The 13,458-nt window shown below is 45.7% G+C and overlaps 1 protein-coding gene across 1 annotated transcript in view; it reads right to left on the bottom strand.

Annotated features, from left to right (window-relative positions):
- The window catches only part of ATP6V1E1 (ATPase H+ transporting V1 subunit E1), a 199,848-nt gene that overhangs the window by 87,729 nt on the left and 98,661 nt on the right, over positions 1-13,458 (bottom strand). The gene's annotated exons all lie outside the window — the stretch shown is intronic.

The raw sequence follows: 13,458 nt of genomic DNA, 5'->3' as shown, positions 1-13,458 counted from the left end.
TGCGCATTGGATTCAAAAGGGTTGTACTTTGAATTGAGAAAATACTTTTTGTATTACAACTCTAAGATACGTTTTGTGTGCTGGATGCATCGTGATGTGGAAATATGATTATTTATAGAAGAGGTGTGGCGCAGGGGACAGGGCGGCTGACTTTGGAGCACGGGGGCTCACGGTTCGATCTGCGGTGGCAGCTCAACTAAGCACCATGCGACTCTGGGCAATAGCTTGTTTAATCTTACCGACGGCCCCTAGCGTCACCCACCCTCAGGGGTGAATAGTTTGCGCTTTACAAATGCAGGTTAAGTAATTGTTGCTAGTTAGTCCTCTTTCTCTAGCAGGGAATCCTCTTTCCCTAGCAATCTTCACTTTGTGGAGAGTAATGGTTTTGCATGTAAGAGTCCTTACAAATTTGTACAGGAATCTCAAATCTAGTGTAGGTCTTAGTGTTTAGCACCAATTTGGTACTATGAATATGTTGTGTATTCCAATATTCTTTTTGGTAGATTTTGTATCATTCCTTTTTCAAATGTTATGTGCTTCCTAAAATAACAGGTGCTAATCATACTATGTGTATGTCTACCTTTTTGATTTCATAGTAGGAAGCCATTTGATAAGCTGCGTGCAATAGCTATATTTTACTAAGTTTAAGAAACACTTGTCTGTATTTATGGTCTACCATTCATGTAGAAAGTCCTTTACTCTGCCCTCTATTTATTTTTTACTTTATTGAACAAGCTCAAAAGACAGTACAATAATGTGCGAAAGAGCATGTTCATCTATGGGTTACATTTCTACAATCATGGATCTTGATTCCGGAGAACAAGGACAGGGTGGAGGGGGGGGGGAGGGGACTACACATGAAGAGCACAATCCCCAGATTCTGCCTTCTTCTAATGTTTATGATGTATTGGCAGTACTAGGGAGTCATTTGATTGGAGTTACAGAGCCCCGAGAGCTCTGCCCTGGTCCTTTCCTTCTCTCATGAAAATTATAACTGGGTTGTGGAAAATTAAAATGCTCTCCATTGATATCATGTACCCACAACGAGTCCTTGGCGCTGTATTTGAAAATTAGCAGAACTTTGTTTCCTTGCAATGTACTACCTCATCAGATGAGCCCTCATGATGTCAGAGCTCCCATATTCTTGAGAGTATCATTGGCTGCCTTCATGTTCTAAAGCAAGGCAATCAGACAAGGGCCAAATAAGTGTTTTGCAGTAAAGTGCATACCAATAACATTTACCTTAACTTAAGTTTGAAGCATGCATGTCTTCAAGACACAGTGCCAGTAGAGAGTTCCATGTTCGCTCTGCCGGCCAAATCCAGTGATGATTTTAGGCGCGTTTGATCTGGCCTTTCCCTCTTCTACTAATGCTTTACCTCATCATACTCCAGTGGTAAATGCTTAATCAGCTCTTCTGTAGTCTTTCACTGTTGAGGACTGGACGTATTTAGGATTGCATTTGGATTTTCAATGCACTGCTGCAGGACTGCAGCAATTTACCGCTTTCGCCTAGCTGCTTCTAGACGTTTACTGTCTTTATCCGAGGAAGGCCTCAATGAAAATAGGTTTTGATCTCTCTTCCTTGCAGTTGATACTAAGAGACAGCTGTGACAGGTTTTATTATATAGAGGGGTCTTGCAGAGCTGGTTTATGCTTTTACATGGCAAGGTATTATTATCTAGTTGATGATGATACACTTAAGAAAGCTTTACTACAGAACACAAGGCAACGAAGGCAATGGGTCTAACGTTCCCCATAACAAAAAAACAATCCTGCTGTTCCTTCTCTACTTTCACTACAAAAGTGCCTATAGCTGTTAACTGAGGCATGAAGACTCATATTACCATCTGGAATAGATGACAAAGACTGCCAGACAGTCACACTCAGGAGAAGGTTGTTTTAGGTCTTCATTAGGTGGTATACATATGTAAAAAAAAAAAGTTTGTTTTTTTAAGATTCCGTTTAAATTGTTCACTATTCTGGCTTCATCTTTTGTGCCCCGTAGTTATTGGGTATTTTAGGAGGCTAAAGTTTCATGCATAAATGTTTCTTCCTAATAGAAAAGGCAATTTCAGGGCAGGGTGCATTTTTCCTTCTTTCGGCTTTAACAGTTGGTGGCTTTTGAAACTCAATAGGTATCAAAGTGTTTGGAGTCAATGGCCCCTCTGTCCCGGTTAGACGACAATCAGCCTTTATAGCCAAGTCAACAATGTATCTTCTCTTTGTGGGTGTTTGTCAAGGCTGACTTGAACAGAAGGAGACTTCAATAACTTATCTTTAGATATCGAAGATTTCAACACCAAAACTTTGATTTTAAAATGCTTGCCTTGTGACATCATGTTTTCGATATTGAAGCCATTGAGGTGGACTTGGATGACCTATTTCTGTCTTCAGGAGCCATTGTGTTTGAGGCACTATAAATTAATGGATTCCTGATGTCCTCAAGTACATTTCTGGGAAGAGACTGAAATTTAAACATTTCTAACAACTTCTTTGACCTCCGAGTCAGTATTGTGTTCCCCTTGTATCTCATCTCCCACAGTATCCACAATGACTGCTCTACATTTGTTGAAGTATGTAATCATTTCCTGCTTTGCTTAATGTGCTATGATAAACTTAAAACGGTAGGAGTCTTTAGACTGATGATCATTAGTCAAAGGTGTCATTTAATTGCAAATTTGCAGTGACAGTTCTTTCACACCTTCAATAAAGCTAATCTAACCTTTGGGTGGAGAAAACTGCGTTGAAGGAAACAATCTCCCAAATAACCATACATCCAAGAGTTAACAAGCATTTGCAATGCAATAGGTCTCGCATTTGTGAAAGCTAAAGCTCTTGGTGTTGGAAATGACAATGTTTAAAACCTTTTTTTGTATGCAGTAGAGTGATGATATCTGCATAGCGCTATTGCCATTGGTATGACCTCGAAATACAGCATGCCTTGCAGCGCAGACTCCACCTAGAAAGGCAGCGCAGGTAAAACTATTAAACCAGAAAGCTATGATAATGAAGCCTTACTGTACGAATTATGGGTGTGTTTGAGCCCCATAAACAAGTGTTCCTTTTCTCAATTAGCACACATTGTTTGAGTTTTGCTGTTATTCCTACAGCCGTTATTCGTACGCCCATATTTTACAGAAGCGCCATACCAAGAACAGCTGGTGAGGAAAAAAGCCTAGCGACTGCTGAAACAGCATTAGACATTTAGGAGGCCAAAGCAAATATTGCACTAAATGTAGTTCAGCATTGGCAATATTAGTGATTGAGGGGAAAACATGAATACTTTCCAGCATGCCCACATCACAACAAGTAAATATATCAGCGACTTATGAAAAGACACTCTAGCCAAGATACTCTAGCCAAGAAGCTCATGTCTGTGCTTCTCTACGTTAGACAGTGGTTTACAGCAAGGTCTGCTTAAGCCGCTCAAAAAAAACATTGTTCTTAATTGCATAATGATTTACAAGTATCTATTGCCACCTAGTGTAGGGCCCATGCAATTACCCAAACAGTGGTGCTAGGAAAAACAATAGTTTACAACGAACCAAAATAAAAAAATAATTTCCAAAAAACAAGGCCAAATTTCCATTAAAGTAACATTAATGCAGAGTTGATATAAATAGAAGGAAACTAAATGGTTACTTACCAGTAGGAGTAGTTTTGCAGCTTGAAGAGTTTTCTGGATTCACATGATGTGCATTATACCACCATCTAGTGGTTGGGTCCGGAATAGTCTCTTTTCTTCTTTTTCTTGTTTTGGTCGCGGTCGACCACCATTTGGAGCCAGGTACGTCCCCTGTGTGACGTCAGACTGTATCCTGGAAATCGACGTGCATGGTAGCCATCTTCGGATTCTTTATTCTGTGTTATTTTGTTTTGAAATCCTTCTGGTGGTCCTTAATAAACACTGATGTAGTCTTTTTCTTCCCCCCCGTTTGTTGCCTTTGTAGGGGTAGGCTGGGTGGGTCGCATGTGAATCCAGAAAACTCTTTAAGCTGCAAAACTACCCCTATTGGTAAGTAACCATTTCGTTTTGCAGCGTGAATCCTTTTCTGGATTCACATGCCGTGCATTAGATTATGTAGCGGTTTCTCCTGTTGTGTGGCGTTTTAAACTCGGAGTGAATTTTCCTGATTCATGCCCTTATATAGGTACAATTCACATTGCCCTTATATAGGCACAGAAATCAAGCCCTTATTTAGGCATAGCCTATGCTACCTAAATACAGGCATGGCTACTTCCACCCGTCCAAACGTCACAACGATTTCTTGGAAAACCAGCTTAAGCAGTTAGGGAACTTCCCCTTGCTTGAATATGGATTTGTCCAAGAACTCTTACTTTACAAAGAACAACTATTCCCTAGGGGTTCTTTCCTGACGTTCATATGCCCGCCTTTACGTCAAACTAGGGCATTCCTAAACACCTTCAAGGTATAAATATACCTTGACTTGCTCTAGCAAGATACGGTGGTTTCGGAGCAGTTCGAAGACCTGCTTGCCAGACGCAGCTCGCTACAGCAAGTGCAGAAGGAAGCTGACTCTCCAGCTGACCCACTGATCAGGAAGCTGCCTTTCTCCTGCCGAGAATCCAGCTCCAGTGTTTCCGACGCCCCTTGCGGGGTGTTGGGAAATCGAGTCCCGAGACAGATACCAGACCTCCTTCATTCTAACCAAGGTATGGAGCTGATTAGAACCTAGAGAAACCTTCGGTAGATTCTTGGCAAAAACTAAACCTTAGCGACACAATACTTACTTCTTCCCGCGTACTAGACTTAGGTTAGGTACATTGGGGTAGGTGTATTTTAGAAGCACCAGTTGAGTATTTTAGTCAGTTATTTATGTATGTATTTTAATATGGCTTAGAAACCATACAATGCTCTTACAGTATTACTTCATATTATTGTTTATGCTGTACGCATTATACTTTGCAGTCTGCATAACGATTGTAGCAGTTCACTTCTCTTGCATGAGAAAGAAGACTGTTGAATAAACTCATTTTATTGAAAACGCCAGTCTCACTATTTCTCTGCAACTCTGTAGAAACGAAGCTTGCACGACTGACTGAGTGTAATACTTATCTATTGTTTCCGCGACTGAGAGATATATTCTTATTCTTGGGAAAGAAAGTTGTCATGTTTATGCGGTTGTCAGAAACGAATCCCTTCTTGTGTATTCGAGAAAGTTTCTAGTGACCTCTGAGTTAGCTGGCAAACACAATTGAGTTTAGTATATTCGATAGTGACCTAGTTGACCTCAGCCCTACGTCTAATCTATTGGATATATTATTCCAATGCGCAGAGCCTATTGGGAACATAGGAACTACACTACACTCCCATATTGCGGAGGCTGTGGTGCAAGGAAATCTTTGCAAACAGGTGTTGTAGCACTTTCTGTCCAATTTGAGCTTCCTTATGTATGTCCACACAGTAATGTCTTGTGAAGGTGTGTGGTGATACCCATGTTGCTGCTGCGCAGATGGCATTGATGGGTTCGTTGGCCATAAATGGTAGCGTTGCTCCTTTCTTTCTAGTGGAGTGAGCTGTAGGTTGCATTGTTAGTTCCTTATTGGGCTTTTTAAAACATAGCTGAATAGCTTGCACTATCCATCTTGCAATTGTTGCCTTATTGAATGCAGATCCTGTGTTGGTGTGTGAGTAAGCCACACACAATTGTTTTGTTTTCCTTATTCCTTTTGTTTTTCGCAGATAGTATAGTATTGCTCTCCTAACATCCAAGGTATGCAGGCTTTTTATTGCTTTAGTTTGTGGATTTTTAAAGAAAACCGGTAGCAGGAGGTTCTGATTTAAGTGATATTTATATACCACCTTTGGTAAAAACTGTGGGTTGGTCTTTAAGATTACCTTATCCTTTTGGATTTGTAAGTAGGGTTCCTGTATTGTTAAAGCTTGTAATTCACGCACTCTGCGTAGTGATGTAATCGCTATGAGGAAAATAGTCTTTAGGGTGATATGCTTGATGTCTGCTGTATGCATGGACTCAAACGGTCCTTTCATCAGTTGGGAAAGTACAGTATTTATTGCTCAATGTCGGTACTGGTGCGGCTCTTGTTGGAGCTATCCTTTTTGCTACCTCTAGGAATCTTTTTATGAATGGTCTTGTGAAAAAACCCTTGCACAATTCTCCCCTTGTGTATGCCACTATGACAGCCAGGTGCACTTTTAGGCTTGAGAAATTTAGGTCGCTGTCCAAGAGGTAAGTTAGATATGTGATAACTGTTTCTTGTGTTTTTATGGTACTTGTTTTGTTGTTGGCCATTCACCATGTGGTATATCGCTTCCACTTTGCTGTATAGCATTTTCTTGTGGATTGATTTCTTGCCTCTTTGAGTATCTCCATGGTTCGTGGTGGTAGTTTGAGATGACCAAATTCTATGTATTTAATGTATTTCTATGTAATTCACTCTGGGGAACCTCCCTGTTGCAAAAACGGAGGTAATAAATTGAATATGCTACTTCCCAGTATGCATCTGTTCTTGGCATGTAGGGCTGCTGACATTCATATCTATAGCATAGATCGCCGCCTAGTGTTGGGTCCGGATGATTGCACATTGTTGTCCTGGAAGAGTCTTCGAAGTATCACGAGATAGGTGGCTCCTCCCCTGGACTACAGTGCGCATGGGCATCGACTTCATCCCCCGATTGTTTTTAGCCATTGTGGCGAAGATGGAGTGTGTAGGAAGGTAGATCCCTGACTATGGTTGCCCCCAACTTTTTGCCTGGTGTTTTGCTGGTTTTCTGACTTAGTTGACCTGGGACCCTGCTATTCAGGGCCCCAGGCCTACTGCTCTCTCTGTAAAATGGATTCCATGTACCTTAGGTACATATCTAAATTGGATACTGAGTCACCTTATCAGTCCCTGTACAGTGTACCTTAGGTACCCAGGGCATAGGTGTACCCAGGGCCTACCAGGGGCTGCAGCATGTATTATGCCACCCCTGGCTGGCCATCCAAATCTGACACAACTGGCTGCACGACAGCTGGGGCAAGGTGGTGTAATCACCCTTTGCTTTAGATATAGTATACCTATATCTAACCCTAAAATGGACACACAGATCTCCTATCAGTCACTCCTATGGCAGGCCTTAACAATCCTGAAGGCAGAGTGCTTGGAATCGTGTGAGATAGTGCTCTGGCATGAGCTGAGCCTGTCTGCGGCTTTCGGGATCCATCCCTTAGCCGTTTCCATGATATCGCATACCATATACTCTTAAGTGCATTATAATCCTCGCGGTTATATGCCAACTCTGGTATCGCTTTATCAAAACATGTCGAGTAAGGTGTCATACGAATTGGAATACTAACCCCTCGCCAATTCTGGCGACGGGGTTAGCATTCCACCCTTCTAGAGGGACACGACATGTATGTAACCCCTAACCCCGGTTAAAGTCAGACAGAGCCTTAGCATCCACAAAATGGATGCTGCCACCGAGACACAAGTCTGCCCTCCTGCTGCTGGGAGTCCTCCCAGAGCAGGAGATAAGGACAAAGAGTTTCCTGCCAGGGGCGGTGCCAGCACCTTCCCAGACAGGGTTTTGTGTATTGTAGGTAGGCAGGGCTTTAGAGGAAGGTGACTGCACGTGGCACCCCGGTGCTCACTGTGCATAGGCTGGCTGGAACCAGTTCCAGGGTCACTCCAGACCCTGTGCTGGGGAAAAGCCCGCCAAGGAAGTGGGTGTAACCACCCCCCTCCTAGTCCCACCCCTAGGGCAGGACTTAGTCGCGTGCCAGCCCCTTTTTACAGGATAAAGGTAGGAACTGGCCCCCTTCCAAATCAGATCATCTTTGAATCCTGAAACTACTTTCTGCGAAAGGAACTCAAGACTTCTTCCTAAGATTTCTCCCTTGTGACTAAGGAGTAGTCACCCTGCATCCGCAGGCACCATCTAAGAACACTGCGGTCTGCTGCAAGTCCTTCCTCCGGAATCCGACTGCCCAGCTCGACGAGAACCGGCTTCCCTGGCACCTCTGACCTCTACCTGCATCATCAGTCACGCTGAGATTCGTGGGTGTGACGAGACCTCGAGGGACCGGCCATCTTCAAGACTGCACGACTTCTTTCCAGCAAGCCCGCCGAGTGAATTCCTGGTGAGTGCTTTGGGGTCCGAGAAGCCCCCACCCTGAGCAGCTCCAGCACCGAAGAGCAGCCCCCCAGCATCTCCACGATCTGCGTGGGGCCCTTCTGCTTTTTACTGCTCACCGCGTTGTTTGGCTACTAGCCCGCTGGCTTGTGGCCTTCCTGACGACGCCCGATGACATTTCTGCTGCTGGTCTGGTTGCTCCAGACTGGCCCTTGCTTCCCTCCATCGGAGAAGTACCCTGGACCCTCCTGGTCCACCCAAGACGCCATTTTAGGTCCACCGCGTGGGCCTTGCATTTGCCAAGACTTGTTGCCCAATCCTGGGTCCAGCGACGTCGACAGCAAGAACCTTCGTGGGACAGCTCGCACCTCCATCCTGGTCGCCGACAACGCCTCCTGGTCCGAGAGACTGCAGAGCCCAGCAGCGCCCACTCACCTGACTGCGGTGACTTCGCCCGGTGCCATCCTGGTGCCCACTTAATCACTGGCTAGTGATTCAAGAACTTGGTCCCCTCTGCTTTCAGGTTTCCTTCTTCCTTGATCCAGGCTTGGATCCATCGAACTTTTCTTCACTGGTCGCCTGCCAGCAACTTCTTCCTTCCAGGCTCCTGGTCCGGCAACGAGATTCCCGACGTCTTTTCAGACCTATGCAGCTGCAGCCCCTGGGCTAGGTAACTTCGGCACTTCGGTGTCCCAGCATAGCCTCACTATCCTAGGGTCAGGATCCACTGTCGTTTTCTTCCTACCAGGTCGGGTTCGCCCGTGAACACTAACTTTGCCTTTACTAGCCTCCATAGACTTTGTCCCGCATCCCGCGTGAGAGTGCACACTCTGCACCCGAGTCCCCTAGGTCTCCTAGTAGTAATCTAACGATTCCCTAGTCAAGTCCTAGCGATTCCAAAGCCTATTAGAACTGTTACTTACCTGCTAGTAATTCGCATTCCACTTTTAAAGTATATGGTTTTTCGTGCCCCTCGGGCATTTGTGTATAACGTGCTAACTTAAGTATTTTCGTAAGAGTTTTGTTGTGTGCCTAGCACCCTGTCCTCATAAAGAGTACAGGGTTGTTGTGATTCTAATAAATACACTGTTTATTTTCATAACACTTGTGTGGTGTCCTTTCACTGGGTGTTCAAGGGGTAATGTGATGGTAAAACAGCTGGCTTAACACGCCCTCTAGAGTCTTAGCCTTAGACTGCTCGTATCCATGCTACTAGGATAGCTGGTCTATAAGGTTGACTTACAACCAATCATCAATAAGGGTTGTTTGGACTGATATATAGTGATCACTAGAATAGTGAACACTGCACATCAGGCCAACTTCTCACATTGGTGAGCAGCGGTTGGGATTTGAGCTTGCTGTTGTTTTACCACACATGCCCTAAGAATATCTTGTGAAAGATCACATAAGTACTAAAGGTACATATAACTTAGCTTAGAATACTCTGAGTTCTACTGAACCAGCTGTTGTAGCTCCTAGGGCCTAGCACACCCTAAACTACAACTCTAGCAAGGGATCAGTAGGCAAACATATAGTGTAGGTAAGTGCACCACTTACACCTCACTAGAAAAGCATGTCTACCCAGGGAGAATCTACTGAGACTCCCCTGGTCAGTGTTGACCCTCCACAGGTCACTTCAAGATATGCAGCTCTCAGTTTCCAGGAGATGAGACAAATCTGTGTCTCCAGAAAACTGAAGCAGGGGTCTAACCCCACCACTCCCTTTCTGATAGGTCTCTTAGAGACATATGATGCCAGAAAGCTTTCTCAGTTACATGAGAACATGCCAGCCTTAGAGGGAACCTCTGGGGATCCAGATCTCCCCAACACTGATTCAGCAGTTGAGGAGGAGGATCAGGAGGTACTCTCTGGGGATGAGGTAGACAAAGGTCTTGAGGTAGTCAGAAGGCTAACTAGGACCAACTTAGACTTACTTGGGCTAGGATCTGGGGGCCCCCCAGTACTGACCCGAAGTGGGCCTAACCTTGGAGTTAGGAGGGATAGATCTCTTTCTAGGGACTCCAATAGATCTCTGCACTCTAATGCCTCTTCTCAGGGGAGAAGGAATCCTCCACAGAGGAGATTTACTTCCCCTCAGAGAAGGGAGCATGAAGCTAGGATGAGACAAGCTGAACTGAGGATTGAAAGGGAAGAAATTGCCCTGGCCAAAGAGAAGCTTGCCCTGGCAAGAGAGCAGCAGATGAGTGGGCTAGCTCCCACTGGTGGCAGCAATCTCCCAAGAGATAGAGAGAAGGGTTTAGATACTAAACACCTGACTAAAATAGTGCCCCCCTTTAAGCAAGGGGATGATATCCAGAAATGGATGGCTGCTCTGGAGAGGGCCTGCACTGTGCAGGGCATTCCCCAGAGTCAGTGGGCAGCTATACTGTGGCTCTCCTTTGATGGTAAAGGTAGAGATAAGCTCCTCACTACAAGAGTAGAGGATGCTAACAATTACCAGGTCCTGAAGAATACACTGGTTGATGGGTTTGGTTTAACCACTGAGCAGTACAGGTTGCTGTTCAGAGACACCCAGAAAACTCAGTCTCAGGACTGGTCTGACTTTGTTGATTGTGCCACTAAGGCTTTGGAAGGCTGGCTACTGGGTAGTAAGGTTACTGATTTCAAAGGATTGTATAATCTAATTATGAGAGAGCAAGTCTTAAATAATTGTCAGAACCAGTTATTACACCAGCACCTGGTAGACTCTGATCTGACCTCTCCACAAGAATTGGGTAAGAGGGCAGACAAATGGGTCAGAACCAGGATTAGGCCCAAGAACCAAGGTGGTGACCAGAAAAAGGAATCAACCAAGCCTCAAGAGAAGGGTGGGAATAAATCTACAGATCAAACCACATCAGGGCCCCAAAAATCCTCTGAGGGGGGTGGGTCCCAGAATCCTTCCAACAACCAGAAGAAACCTTATTGTTATCCCTGTAAACAGGTGGGTCATTTAAAAACTGACAGCAGTTGCCCCAAGAATAACAATAAGGAAAACATACCCCCAAGTAACATTCCCAAACCTCCTGTTACTACTAGTAGTAATCCCCCAGGTGGTGGGAGTGCCCCCAAGAATTTGGGTGCATTTACTTTGGGAGTTCCTGGGGACTCTGGCCTAACCAGGTCCCCTGACTTAGATACTCTTGTCTGTGAGACTGGCATGGGGTTTGCCAACTTCACCACTTGTCCCAACACTTTGGGCAAGTACAGACAGGAGCCCCTCATCAATGGCATAAAAGTTGAGGCCTATAGAGATACAGGGGCTAGCATCACTATGGTGACTGAGAGCCTAGTCCCCTCAAGGCAACTTTTACCTGGTGCCACATACCAGGTGACCAATATTGATGGAGTACAGAGAGATCATCCCATGGCAGTGGTCAATCTCAGCTGGGGAGGTGTCACTGGCCACAAGAGAGTGGCAGTGTCACCAAACTTGCCTGTAGATTGCCTACTGGGGAATGATTTAGAGCTCTCAGCCTGGGCTGAAGTAGAGCAAGAAACCCATTTTAGAATGGTAAACATCCATGGTAAGGTTAGTGGGGCAGTGGTAGCCACCGCCCCAGTCCAAGATATCCTCCCTGAACAGGTCAGGAGGGCTGTGCCAGTCACAGCCCAATCTCAGACAACTTCCTTCCCAGAACAGGTTGTCAAGGCTGTGATGGTCACAGCCCACACCCAAACTGAGCCCCCTCCTGAAAAGGTTGGGAGAGTTGTGATGGCCACAGCTCAAACTCAGACAGATGACAGTGTTGTGAAGCCTGAAACTATGGATCACTCCACTCAGACAGAGAGTATTGAGGAGGAAGAGAAATCTCCCTCCCACCAGACTTTAGGAGAGGATCAGCCTCCTCAGGGAACTGATCTGACCCCTTGTGAAGAAACTGCCACAGAGGTAGCAAGGCCTAGCCTGGCAGAAACCCTGATGTCAGTGGACCCTTCCAAGGTGGGACCCAGTCTGGAGCAGGTAACCTGCCCCTCTCTACCCTGCCTCAGCCAGCCCAGGGCTGTAGAGGTCAGGGAGGCCAGTGTTGGACCCCAAAGGGCCCCCTGTCCAAAAGAATTCCCCAATCAGCAGATTAAGGGCACTGAAGCTAGTAGACCTAGCCAAGTGAAAATAAGACACACTCCTGAGGGATCCCCCTTAAAATTAGTTAGGGACCACCCACAGATGGACACTGTTGGGCACAGCCAAACTTGGGACCTGAGGGCCCCAGACCTGAACTGTCCCTCCAGTAAGCCAAACAGAGGGACCCAACCTCCAGCTGTAGGTAGCCAGAGGTTGACCCTGAGAGCCCAAAACAACTCAGTCTTGGAAAGAAAGGCCTCTATGGTGGATGATGATTGGAGGAAGCTGAGCCCAAAGTTGGTGGAGCCTCACTTCAGTACTCCATTTCAGCACCAGCCTTTTTCTTTGACAAAACACACCACAGGTAGAGATTCCCTATGGTGGAGACCCTCAGACACCCTTAGGGTGAGGGATTGCTTAGTGGACCATGACATAGGGGGTAACCATGCCAGTGCTGGTACTTCCTTAAATGGCCACTTAGGCAATATAGGCTTACCTGGCAAGGCTAGCCTTATCTCCTTTCGTTTGGGGGGGGTTATGTAGGAAGGTAGATCCCTGACTATGGTTGCCCCCAACTTTTTGCCTGGTGTTTTGCTGGTTTTCTGACTTAGTTGACCTGGGACCCTGCTATTCAGGGCCCCAGGCCTACTGCTCTCTCTGTAAAATGGATTCCATGTACCTTAGGTACATATCTAAATTGGATACTGAGTCACCTTATCAGTCCCTGTACAGTGTACCTTAGGTACCCAGGGCATAGGTGTACCCAGGGCCTACCAGGGGCTGCAGCATGTATTATGCCACCCCTGGCTGGCCATCCAAATCTGACACAACTGGCTGCACGACAGCTGGGGCAAGGTGGTGTAATCACCCTTTGCTTTAGATATAGTATACCTATATCTAACCCTAAAATGGACACACAGATCTCCTATCAGTCACTCCTATGGCAGGCCTTAACAATCCTGAAGGCAGAGTGCTTGGAATCGTGTGAGATAGTGCTCTGGCATGAGCTGAGCCTGTCTGCGGCTTTCGGGATCCATCCCTTAGCCGTTTCCATGATATCGCATACCATATACTCTTAAGTGCATTATAATCCTCGCGGTTATATGCCAACTCTGGTATCGCTTTATCAAAACATGTCGAGTAAGGTGTCATACGAATTGGAATATTAACCCCTCGCCAATTCTGGCGACGGGGTTAGCATTCCACCCTTCTAGAGGGACACGACATGTATGTAACCCCTAACCCCGGTTAAAGTCAGACAGAGCCTTAGCATCCACAAAATGGATGCTGC

Source organism: Lissotriton helveticus, chromosome 1_1 (assembly GCF_964261635.1).
Source record: "Lissotriton helveticus chromosome 1_1, aLisHel1.1, whole genome shotgun sequence".
NCBI classification, from domain to species: domain Eukaryota; kingdom Metazoa; phylum Chordata; class Amphibia; order Caudata; family Salamandridae; genus Lissotriton; species Lissotriton helveticus.
The sequence above is the reverse complement of the archived record's forward strand: the minus strand, read 5'-3'. Positions and strand labels throughout refer to the sequence as shown.